Below are 6,000 nucleotides of genomic sequence, written 5' to 3'. Positions count from 1 at the left end.
AAGAAGAATGTAATGCCACTTGCAGCAACATGGATAGACCCAGAGATTATCATACTAAGTGACGTAAGCTGGAAAGAGAAAGAAAAATACCATATGATATCACTTATATGTGGAATCTAAAATAAAAAACACAAGTGAACTTATTTATAAAACAGAAACAGACTCACAGACATAGAAGACAAACTTATGGTTACCAGGGGGAGAAGGGATGGGGAGGGATAAAATGGGAGTTCAGGATTTGTGATAGTAGCTGCTATACATAAAATAGATAAACAACAAGGTCCCACTGTACTGCACAGAGAACTATATTCAGTATCTTGTAAGAACCTATAATGAAAAAGACTAGGAAAAGGAATATGTGTGTGTGTGTAACTGAATCACTATGCTGTACACCAGAAACTAACACAATATTGTAAATCAACTCTACTTCAATTTAAAAAAAAAGAAAAAGAAAAGATATTGCAAGTCAAAAAAACCTCCCAAACTGCCTCCCTTGACTGTCCACAGGCTGTCTGCTCCCTCCATTCAAAACCCCACTCCGATTTACAAACTGATTCAGAGAGCAGCTGCTGCAGCCATGAATTTATGAATCAGATCTGGAAGCAATTGCAATCTTCGAACAATTCTGTGGAGATAGTTAAAAGCCACACAGTGAAATCCAAACCAGATGTGATTTACCCCCAAGCATGGCAATTCAAGCTCCAGCTGGAGTGGAAAGATGAAATTTGCAGAGGAGAGCTCTCTCTGCTTTGAAGCATCCTACACCTGCCTCCCGAAAAGTGAGATCCCAATTTAGTTCAAGCATGGCTTGCAGAATATTTTTTAGTTGTGGTAAGTCTTAAAACACAGTTCAAGTGCTTTGCTTGAGTGTTTAAAGCACACCTTTCACAGAACAACAAGGCTTTCTGGCAAAAAACCAAGTAGACCCATAAATTGTTGGATGAGCTATATCCAGAGAATCTAGAAAAAGCCACAGAGATAAGAACACCATTTGCCCAAACCAAAGAAATCGGCAGATGTTTAATGAAACCAAGTGCACTAACTTCAAACAAGGCAGAAACTCATATGTACTGATATTAGATAATATGACCCTTCGATCATTATGGTATTAAAACAAGGGTAACATTAAAATTAGCGATGCCCTGTAGTTTGATCCAGTTTGATCATTTCAAAGTCTGGACCATGTAAGCTTCATTTCCACAACTCTCACAGTATCTGCATGTTTGATTTATGGGTCAGAACACTTTAGGTTATATCTGAACAACTCCTCCCACCAAAAAAAAAAAAGAGAGAGAGAGAGAGAGAATGTGTTATTCCTGGTAAATAAAATGACCAAGAGTCTTCTACTTCAGGTAAAGCTGGATCCAGGCACTCAGATAATATGATCAAGGCTTGTTCTCTCCCCAGGTCATGATTCTGCATTTCTCTGTGTTGACTTCATTTTCAAACAGAGCCCCTCCTTGTGGTGAAACTCAGCTACTTGGGGTAGCATCACATTTTTATCTATCTACCCTAGTGGAGAGAGAGCCTCTTCCCCACTCATGCAAGTTTTTGGTGGACATTCACCCCATCTACACAGCAGCTAAAGCTGAGGATGAGTAAGGACTGAGAAAAAGCTGTTGGAGATGGTGACTTGAGGATCTTTGGTGGAATTCAGAGGAACGAACTAATGGAAAGTCCCTGGAGCATGGCAGGTTCTCAATCAGTGTTTGCTGCCCACTGTAGTAGAGACTGGCAGTGCTCATCCATATCTCCTCGGGACTCATCAGACGGCAGGCCCTTGTGACCCTGTACCCGAGGGCTTCCCTTGGCCCATTTACAGGGCAGGCCAGAAGCGAAAGGGAGCTCATGTGCCGGGCGTAGCCCAGTCAGTCAACAAGAGGTGCATGTTGGATGATAAATATCCTGGCTTCCTCATCCCTCGGGTGGGATAACTCTGAGACTGGTGTTCTATGCTGTCTCCCAGCACAACTGAGCTCCAAGCAGTGGTATCAGGCTTAATGCTTCACCCTTTACTGACTTACTCTCACATCCCAACCCCCTGACCTGTGTTTCCTGCGATCACCTCCCCAATAAAGCACTTGTACCAAATCCTCACGTCAGGGTGTGGTTCTGAGGGAATCCAGCCTAAAACAAACATGAATGCAAATAAGCCTAGAAACATAGAACTTTAAACTGAAATGAATGTGTGCCTGGATTTTAAGCCCCATGTGGTGGAAGCTATGTCTTGCCTTTGTATCTTCACTACCCAAGCAGAGCTGGGCACAGAGCAGGTGCTCGGGAAATGTTGGCTGAGTGAATGGATCAGGAAATGCATCAAACAAAAATGGATCAACTTTAAATTCTACTCTGAAATACTACACAAACACACAAATGCTGGGAGTTACTGATGGGGAAGTTACAGATTTGGGAGTAGAGAGCATAATGAATTAGGAATCAAGAAACATATGTTGTGGTTTCATCCTTGCTACTGACCGGCTGTGGGACCATGGTATTCCAATCTTCCTGAACCTCTCCATCCTCATCTGTAAATTGGGTGAAGTGCCCAGATCCTGCAACCATGCTGCCTGGGTTCAAATCTCACCTTGGCTATTGACGAGCTTTGTGAGTTTGGGGAAGTTACCAAACCTCTCTGTGCCTTAAGTTCTTCTAGTACAGGATTTATTCATCTTGAAGCTAGTGACTTTTTGGACCACATAAGGCTTTGTGGTGAGGGAGGGGCTGTCCTATTCATTGTAGGATGTTTAGCAGCATCTCCGGCCTCTATCCCCTAGATGCCAGTAGTATCCCTCACCTGACACAACCAAAAATGCCTCCAGACATTGCCAAATGTCCCCTGGGGGCAAAATCACTCCCAATTGAAAGCCACTGCTAGAAAATGCGACCATAACAGAACATGCCTCGTGGAATTGATGTGAGGATTAAATGAGTTCAACAACTGGAAGTCTTGGAATAGTGTCTGGCACATAGTAAGTACTGGATGAGTGTATTATTATTATTATCATTATTATTATTACCTTTGCCCTATCAACATTTACAGGTAAATTGTGCACTAAAGCAATTAGTGAAGCTCAAGGTTAAAAAACCACATTTGAAGTCACTCTTCTTGACTCCAACTGGTCAACTGAAGCATTTAAAATCAGAAGACCTGGGGCTGAATCCCAGTATCGCCACATCCCGAACATGTAGGATCATCAGACAGAATACAAGATACCCAGTCAAACTGGATTTTAGATCCACAACAAATAATTCTTTAGTATAAGTATACCCTCAAATATTTCGTGCAACATACTTATACCTAAAAATGATCTGTCATCAGAAATTCAAGTTTAGGGGTGGGGGTGTATGTAGCTCAGTGGTAGAGTATTGCTTAGCATGCACCGGATCCTTGGTTTAATCCCCAAGACCTCCATTCACCAAAAAAAAATAAATAAATAAATGAGTAAAAAACATTTTTAAAATAAATTCAAATTTAATTGAATATCTTTATTCGCTAAAGCTGGCAACCCTCTAAATGTATGATTTTAGACAATTTAACTTAATCTCTCTGAGCTTCAGTTTCTTCATCTGCTGGACAGAGATAAAAATTTCTACCTCATCGAGTTATTGTAAGGGACAGAAAAACGCAGTAAATGTAAAGTGTAGCGCCTGGCATACAGTAGGCATGAAACACATGACAGTTACTGGAATTACATAGGCAGGGATTGAAATGCTGGCTTTGTTATTTACAAGGAAGGGGACAGCCTTGAGAGCAGACGCCATCTATCTCATTCATTACAGCCTCTCCTGTGTTAAGCAAGCAGCAGGGAAGTAGGAGCATGTGCTCAGAAGCCAAACACCCTGGGTGTGAGAGCCCAGCTCCATCACTTACTGGCTGTGCAACCTTGGGCAAGTCACTCAATCTCTCTGTGCCTTTGTTCCCTCACCTGGAAAATAGGAATGATATCAGAACCTACTGTGTAGGGTTATTGCAAAAGTTAACTGAGTTAAGAATGAGTTAATAAGGAGTTAACTGAGTTAATAATCCTGGTTGAATTTATGAGTGAATGAATGGAGGCACTGAACTTTACCGCATCACCGCATCTCAATTCATACAAGAATCCACGTATCTGTCTCCTAACTATATATATGTAATCGCAGATCTCCACAATTTCTAGCCTTTCTCTGAGAGTAAGGGTCTAACCTCCACATTCAAACACATCTAACACCCCTCTCTGGTCCAGGTCACTTAAAGCATGCTGTTTCAAGCAGTAGCTAGAATCCTGAAAGATGCTCACCGGAATAAAGTAAACAAGCATTTACTGTGCATTTACTGTGTAGCTTGGAATTTAACAGAGCCGAGATGCAGGCTGGCTGCACGAGGCCAAAATCAAATGATGACCTTTCCAAAATTTGCTTTCTCTGATGCAAATGCTAGCCCATGGCTGCAACCAGACATTTATCACGTCTGGTTAGCAGATTTATATTCAGAGAATTCCAAATGCGTGGAAAACAGAATGTGCTCTCATTTAACTGCACCCAGACCTCTCTCTTTACCAAGCTTCTCAGTGTTTAACTGTTCCATGTGAACTGGCCATTCTCCATGCCCCGGACACACAATTTCCCATCAAGAAGAACTGTATTTCACCTGCAGTTATTTTTTTCCCACCATTTATGCTGGGAAGTGGGAGGGAGAGAGGGTGCTGAAGATGAGAGAGGGAAACTGACGAAGAAAAGGAGAGAAAATGCAGAGCGCTGAGGAGACTTCAGAGAATAAAGGATTCCCACTTGTCATGTTCATCATTCTTCATGCTCCTCCACTCCTCGCCCCTTAAGAGAATTTCAGGAAGTTACTGAGATTTGCAAAAGGTATTAAATTCCATGGCCACAATCCTCTACCTCCGCAGAACTTGCACACATTCAGATTTCTCTGACAGTTGATTCAATCAAAATTTAGTGACCTAAGCATCTATTGCTCCAAACTGGGATGCTATTCAATTCAAAAAATATGTGTTGGGCATTGAGTGTCCCAGGATAACTATCCTGAGAAGGAGAGGAGGAAAGGAGGGAGAGGGAGGAGGAAGGGGAGGAAGGAGGATGGTGGAAAAGACAAAAGGGAAAGGAAGAGGAGGGACAATTAATAAGCATCCGTGTTATATGTGATGTGTAACGAGGCTGTGCAGCGCAGTGGATAAGGTCACAGCCTTCAGCCGGGGCTTGACTTTGAGCTCCCAGTATGTGTGACTCCTGATGTGTTACAGAACCTCTCTGAACTTCCATTTCCTCATTTGTAAAATGGAGATCATTGCCCAGAGTTTCTTGAGCTGTTGTGAGGACTCAACCATGAGCCTGGCACCTTAGTCAATATCCAACAACCGGCAGATGTTATCACTGTCACCAGGCACCATGCTGAGCGCTCCTGGGTCCCATCCTCACGGAACCCTGCCATGCAGCGTCAGCACACTGTGTGCAGATCGGGTTAGAAGACTGGAGCTGATCCTTGGGCCTTAGCCCTTCCGTGCCCTCCAGCCATTTCCAGCTGCCAGTGGCTGCATCTTCGTGGGGCTTTTGACAGAATGATAGAAGCCTCTCTGGCCAGCAAGCAGAGCAGGTAGTGCTGGGGCATCACTCCCACCCCTACCCAGGAGGCAGCCCTCTATCTCCCACTCCCTGGTCCCCTCTGGAGGCCAGCTTAATACTGCCCCTATATTGGCTGCCTTCCCTTCCCAGTATCACTCTCACTCTCTTCTGGCATCTCCCAAATAAACCACTTGCACAGAAATTCATACCTTGAGATCAGTTTCTTAACAGAGACTCAGCGAGGTTGAGGCAATTGCCCAAGGACACACAGCTATCAAATAAGGGTGCGAGTAGGGGAGGGTGGTTAAACTAGATCAGTCTCATTCCCCAAAGGCTGTGATCACTTACCTTCTGCTCTCCCTAAATTAATGATAGGCCAGTGCTTAGGGAGGGTGGCACCCATCAAGAGTTTTCCAGGGAACCAGCTTTAAACAGAAAAGG

Source organism: Camelus bactrianus, chromosome 32, assembly GCF_048773025.1.
Source record: "Camelus bactrianus isolate YW-2024 breed Bactrian camel chromosome 32, ASM4877302v1, whole genome shotgun sequence".
NCBI classification, from domain to species: Eukaryota; Metazoa; Chordata; class Mammalia; order Artiodactyla; family Camelidae; genus Camelus; species Camelus bactrianus.
Note: the sequence above shows the minus strand (reverse complement) of the source record.